The sequence below is a fragment of the Pseudonaja textilis genome, chromosome 1 (assembly GCF_049901715.1).
Source record: "Pseudonaja textilis isolate UNSWEBS1 chromosome 1, rPseTex1.2, whole genome shotgun sequence".
NCBI classification, from domain to species: domain Eukaryota; kingdom Metazoa; phylum Chordata; class Lepidosauria; order Squamata; family Elapidae; genus Pseudonaja; species Pseudonaja textilis.
In genome coordinates, this window is record NC_141990.1 from 237,671,680 (window position 1) to 237,679,404 (window position 7,725).

A 7,725-nucleotide genomic window follows, 5' to 3' on the forward strand; every position below is an offset into this window, starting at 1 on the left:
TTTGAACTCCTATAAACTGCCTAAAGTCCACTTGAATTGATGCAATGGACAAATAAATAAATATAATTTCTAGTAACAATTAAAGACAATTACTAAGCAGTATGAGGTTATATCTGTAAGAACAAGTGTTTCATTTGAAAAATCCAAATGTATATTTTGCCAAACATCTTATTAATTCATTTATTAGAGGTGTTTCATGTCAACTAACTTATTAACAAAGGGCATAAACTCAGAGCACAGAAACCCAATGTAAGCAATGGCAGAGATGGGATAAAGGAAAATCTGTGGTTTAAGATGTGTTTCCATTTCAATAATGGATGCCTGACCAACATTGTTACATCAGTGTAGACTTACACCAGTATAATATTTTCTGTGAAAAGAAAAAAAAATATTTCTTTGGGATTATCATTAAAAAAGGAACTTTCTGGGACCACATGAGAAATGCAGTGTGCAGATTTCAGAAAAGCACTGTGCAATTGAAAAAAAACATGCTAAAAGAAAAAAATAAATCAAAGTTATTTGGGGCCTAGAGCAAAATGTCTGGATTGTTAATTTGGAGGGAAGGTATAATTGATATAATTGGAATTTGATGGAAGTACCAATCACTGTGCATCTCTAAGATGATGAGCAGGCTGAACCCGAGGGAGTGGTCAAGCTTGTCATCAGTCTCAAGTCACTTCATGCCCACAAGAAGTCCAGCCCTCCTTGAATCGCATTGACTTTTAATTACTGCCAATTTGTTTTGACCATTAGAAGTTCTTTTAGAGAACTTCTTTATTTGAACCACCTTGACTCCTGATTTTCTGAGTTTGACAGCCTCACGTAACATTGGGACTTTCAAATATTGGAGAACTAATTAGGTTCTCTCAGAATTAAATCTCATTGGTTGGAATAATACTTTACACGAATCCATGTTTTACTTAATTATGATACATTAGAAAATTTTTGATGTCTGAGCATAGCTATTAAACTACATAAACTACATAAACCACAGTTTGTACATTACAATGGCTGGGCCTTTAAAACAAGCTAAGAAAAAAACAAACCAGCTACATTATGGGTTGGCTTGATATATGAACTGTTGTGCAACTCATTCCATAGTAAATACATTTAGGTTTAGAATTATTCTCTAGGAACGCGCATAATTTCTAAACTTTCCTATGGATGGATGGAGAGAAAGAGAGAAAGAGAAGAGAAAGGGAAAGAGAGAGAAAGAAACACTATGACATCATAAGGCCATTTAAGGTGCCATGCCAAAGTGGATTCATGGCCAATGAATCTTACTTATTCAGTATAGTACCTGGGAAATTATCAGATAAATTAGCTACCAGTTTGTATGTAATCTTTTGCTCACTATTTCACCCTGCAAGGCAGTTTATGATAACTGGATCTCAGCAATGCATCTCTAGCACATTGGTAATCTGAACTGAACAGCGAATGGGTGAGGGTGAGGGGGTAAATCCCAAGCTGCAAGCCATCAGCAACTGTCAGCCATCTCAACAAATCAAGCAGACATCTGTGCTTTATCAAACAAGAAGCATTTCTTCCCTTCACTCGCTATATTAATCTCTACTAGTCCTTCCACAGCTTTCATTTCGAAAAGCTTGGCATTATATCTTATGCAGAAAAAGTAGCTGGATTCCATGAGCTGCAGCTGGTTTTGAAGACAACCTTTGAAATCTGAGACTATCCCAAAGATATTGTCATGCTTGCTTCAAGCTACAGTTAAAATGAGGAACGGTGCTAATTACTTGAGTAGGGGAGGGATGTGTCTTTCTGGTGCTTTCAGTTGGGTTACATTGGGGGATGTACCACCCCTACCCCCATGTACCCAATCATCTACTTTTCCTTCTATAAACCAACTCAAGGAGGTTGTTTTAAGTGGCCATTAAAGGCCATTGATCTGGAAACAGCACACACACATACCAACCACCCTTCACATATCCATTTACTGCCCAAGCTGTCAAATGATGACATGATTGGATATTAAAAAACTCCTTATTTTGTCTTTAAGGATGTCATTTCACTTTGAACAACCATGTTGTCAAATAGGCAGAGTGATCAACAACTTGAGTTTCAGCATGGTAATTCTCATGAGGACTTACTCTCAAGTAAGTATGTCCTAAACAATGACTTTGATTGTTTTGAAAGACAAGAGAAGGATACTACCTTTGCTGACATTACAAAGTTACTGTATATGGTACTATTATTGGGTTTTTTTTCCTGTTTTGTTACAACTGCTGTCTAATAATGTACCAAGTTCCATTTGTTAGGAATTGATCTTAACAATACAAACTCATTTTAAATAAGTATATAACCATGGTTCTCTTTACTAATATGTTTCATTTTATAAAGCAGTAAACTTTTTAATATTTTGATTCATATCAATGCCTTCTCAAAATTTACCAAAACAGATGGGAAAATGAGTATGTCTCTAAAACTACTGCATCTACCGGGCAGAAAATCCCATACTCATACTGATTATGTTTTATCTAGTTAGGTAATAAATATGCAAGCAACCAAGTTTAAAGAACTTAATATAATGAAATCAGTAAAACTATCAAGCAAAGAAGAAATATGGAAGATTAAGGGACAGGTGGTTGAATAAAGGGACAGGTGGTTGGGACAGGTGGTTGAATAAAGAAATCATAATCCTCTAAACCAGGGGTGTCAAACTCATGGCATCATGGTGGCGTCACATGATGTATTGGTATTTTTCCCCCCTTCACTAAACTGGGTGGGGGTGGGGCCAGCACATGACTCATCCTGCAGGCCGCAAATTTGATACTCCTGCTCTAAACCATGGTTGTCTAATCTTTTGGCTTGCCTAGGTTGCATTGAATGAAGAGAAATTGTGTTGTACCGCTTATAAGTATATAATATAGTTCATGTATATAAATAACAAACTTCCTTTGTGGGGCTGTGTTATTAGCTGTCCATGGGCTGCAGGTTGGATAAATATGCATATACATACTCCCTAAAATATACATTGAGCATTTTCATATACTACATAGAACAAAATCCAGATGTTCTCTAGATGGCATCAAAGAGATATAGAAAATTACTTTGATGTTATGGTTATAAATGTATGGACATTTATAAAACACATTTATAGAACATGGATTTTTCTGTATCTTTTATCATCTATTCATTGTGCAGATTTTTGCAGCCCAAACCTGTTAGATACAAAACTAACAGATCTAGCAGCTACTCTAGGAACCATGATTTACTTAATTAACTAATCCCACATGACACATTGACCATTAATGAATCACATTGACTGAGTTCATGCAACACAGTGAGCTATATTTTCAATCCAAACCCAATTTTAGTCCAAAATACTTTTCTGGGAACTAAAATATCCTCAAAGGGATGTGTTTAGGAGACTCATTTAAGTAGGAGTCCTCTTAAGGAAAGTCTTTCTCTTCAAGGATCTCTCTGATGGGGGAACTTTGAAAACTGAAGCTTAAAGATCTACAGATGGGGAATCTTAATGCTTCAATGTCTGTTTTTTAGCTTTTGGTTTGAAGGTCTTATTTGCTTTTATTGACAGAATAAAATACAGCTTCATCCCAACAAATCAATATATGGTGCAGATCCAAAACTAATTAAAAAGGGGAAATATTTTATTCTCTTTTAGAAACCTTTATGAAACAAATATGATAGTTTTTCACATTGAGTATGTCATCTTTTGAATGGGCTACCAAAAAGTCCCATGAGCATTGGTATTCAAATTGTAAGCCCTCCTAAAAAGTGTGGGCCTTATTTTTCTATAAAGCTCTTTTTAAAAATAAATAATTTAAATTTACATGATATATGCGATGATTGTACCATGTGTTAAAATGGTGTTTTTCACACTTGGCAATTTTAATTATGGGAGTTGAGGTTCATATATGTTAAAGTTACTAAGTATGAAGTACACTCTGTTATGAAAAATTGGCATTCTGTTAATAGGATTAAGCTCTAATTTCCCACCTTTTTAATATAGTTCTCCTTTTAAGCAAACTGGAAACCAGTATAAAAGATTAAAGCTTAAATACTGGAAGGGCTATTAAATGACCAACATTTAGCAAACTTTTTAAATTTATAGTACTACACATAACACTCCTTTTAAAATTGGCTAGAGGCTTCGAGTGGTATCAAATATGGTTTTGAGCATACTAAGTAGTCCTAGATATTATGACTTTGGATCAAATCCAACAAACATTCTGTAATGGAAACGCTCAATCAGCACAATAAGAGGATGGCAATGCTCAGCTTTTCTCTTTTTTGTAGGCTATTGTGTCCCACCAAATTTCTCGAGGAATGTTGGAGAGTCTTTTGGAAATTGGAAGAACTGTTGAAAATGCTTCTTTTCTCCATTTTGCTGACAGAAACCTTGTGTTGATGGAGGAACACTATCTGGATTCCACCAGCTATTTCAGTGCTCTTCGCTACCAGGTCATTGGTGCAAAAATGAGAACTGCTGTTAGATGGTAGCAAAAGAGATTCAGAAAATGGGTTGCCCTATTCAGATTTCTGCAGCTGAGTTCTGGTAGATTTTCAGTTCATTTTGGGATCCAATCCAAAGAGCTTCTATTGTCTTTTAAAGCTCTTTTCATCTGAGAACTTAACTCCCTCCTTAACATGCAGACACTTAAATTCTCAGTTTGGCATCTGACATTGAGTTTGGCGTCTTCTCTAACAGCTGCTGCCTAATGAAAAATTACAGGTGGCATAAACAGGAAGAGCTAATTAGTACAGGTAGTTCTTGCTAAACATCTACTCATTCGCTGACCATTTGAAATTACAGTGGTGATTAATAAGGAGGACTTATTACAGATCCTCGTAGTTGCAGCCATCACAATATCCTTGTGGTCACATGTTGTAATCAGGTGCTTGGCAATTGGCTCACAATTCCATTGTCACAGTGTCCCATGACCTCGTGATCACCATTTGCAACTTTCACTGCCAGCTTCTGACAAGCAAAGTCAATGGGGAAGCGGGTGGGAGGTAGGAAATGCTGATCATGTAGCCACGGGACATTGCAACTCTAACTACAGTAACTGGAACTGCTAGGACTGCCGATGTAAATTGTTGTGGTCATGTGACATTCCACCTTTTGACTGTATCACTTAGCAACAGATTTCCTTGTTCCAATTACTGTCAGCAAGTGAGGATGACCTACTGACCTCTCATTATTAGACATGGGGATAAATTGGCATTTATAATACTCTGGTATAAGGCAAAGATTTCTTTCTTTTCATGACTTTTTATTTACTGATTGTTTCCATGTTTTATTCCTGTACTTTCAATTTTAAATTGACTTCTCTTTTCCCACAGATTCTTTTCTTCAGTTTTCTGTTTGATTTGTGTTTTCTATGTTTTCTATCAACTGAATTTTTTTATTGTAGTTTTATCTTAATCCATATAACAAAACATAGCATTTCAGTCATAAAACATACTAAGCATTGTGTATATAAATAATATTTCTGTGTTTCTTTTATTGTCTGTTGGTGGATATATTAACATTTATGTGACTGAATGCCATAAATCTCACACTTTAAGTTCAGTTTTTTCTTTGTAAATCAAACTTTAAAAAGAAACTATCAATCTGAAGTAATTAGGTTTCATGTTAACATTAAGAATGTCAGTATAGTCTCATAATATTTTCTTAGGTTTCTGAGTGCATCTAACTCTGTTAATGACATCTGATTATGTAAGAATAATGTTTGTAAATAACCGTAGTATTAGTTTTCAGAAAACTGAGGATATTGTGAGTGAAAAAGAAAAAATACTCAAATATTCTATCATATCATATATCATATATATATATATATATATATATATATATATATATATATATATATATATATACACACACACACACACACACACACACACACACACACAAATACATATACATATTACATCCCATAACAGCTGCAGCTTCCTCAGTGAGAAATGATATAATATATATACTTCTTTATAGTTTGTGAGTCTCCAGAAGTATTAACAGCACATTTTAAATTACTCAAATATTCATTCCTTCTTCACACATGCCCTGCGGGCTGGATCCGGCCCATGGGGTGCTCAGATCTGGCCTACAGGGCCACCCTGGAAACACCAAGGGAGGGGTGCCTCTGCCAGCAAAAACAGAGCTCAGGTGGGCCAGTCCTCCCAAGCTCCATTTTCACTGGCAGAGGGTTGCAGGAGGCTGTTGCAGCCGGAAATGGAAATAGTCCGTTTTCGCTAGCAGACTGCTTGGGCGTCCCAATATGAGTGATGTTGAGCTGACTATGCCCATCCTGGCCACACCCACCCTGGCCCTCCAAGGTCAAACACAACCTTGAAGTGACCCTCAATGAAATCGAGTTGGACACTCCTGAGTTAGGAGTACTTTCAAGATGAGAACCCTTAAGCAGTTAATTATGAAACTAATTTCCTTTTGTCATACTCACGTTGCATATCCAATGCTCATTTATCAATTGTCAGCCATACAGTAATCTTTTTCTTTACTTAGTACAATGATGCTCCATACTAGAGAAGAGTGTATTGCTTTTGCTTGATTAACTCTTTGTTTTAGTAAAGTTTAGCATAATGGTCAAATAAGTTGGTTGAGCATTTTTACAAGTAAGTAGATAAAACCATCCAGAAGCCTGTAAGACCTGTAAGAGGGCAGTGTGGAGTATCTCGAAGAAGTGGTTAACAATGCACAGAGATAATGTACTAATAAAGTCCTCTTTTTGAAGCATGTAAGCAGCCTCATCTTCTACAACATTTACAAGGCTGCTTAAATTTTTTTTTTTGTTTTGGCTCCACAAACATAGGCATACACAGCACAGTCCTTTCATTTCATGAATCAATAATTTTTTTAAAAAAACTGTATAACCCTGACTTCTAACAGAGACTTCGTTCATTCTCTGAATCAAGATACATCAACCTTAGACCAAGGATGATAGTCATCTCCTGATCCGGGAACTGGACCATCTAGAGTTCTCTACAGCCTGATACACTGGGAGATGCTTTCCTTGTCTTCCTTTCTTTCTCCGAAGGGTTCTATTATACGTTATTGCTGAATATTCTTAATTCTAACCCCATCAATATCATTGCTAATCAGCCAGGAACTTTTTGACATTTGCAGGAAAACCAAATTCCATGCAATGACAGATATACCAAATAGAAATCTTCATATATTTGACATGGATTTGAATGCTTACAGCTTCAGGATTATCTCCTTGATTGTTTTTCTGTTTCAGAAAAAAAGTATCTTGTTAGATGCTTTAATGACTTGATATAGAAAGCAAGACAATTTTATATCAACCTTCACTGACTTTACATCTTTTCAGTTCATGCAGTATTCATGCTAAAGGATGATGAGAATTGAAGGATGATACACCTGGAAGTACCAAAATGGAGAAGGCTACTATATAGAAAGTAGCTGTTGTTTTCCAAGAGACAGTCTCCCTGTTATTACAATCCCAGCAGGCATGAATTGTCCAACATAGTGTGAACAGCAAGGGTCAACTTCAAAGAGGCTGTATTGACACATGGATTCCATATCACCTCAAGAGTTTCTATGTGCCAAAGTTCTCCTATAATTAGGCTCTGCAAGCAAGGATGTGAAATTATTATTTTAATTTTAGGCTTCCTTTTATCTTTGAGTGAGAACATTTGTTTTGGCACAGGCAAGATGATCCTTAATAAATTGATTGGCAAACAGTATGTTTAGCAATGAAAACGATA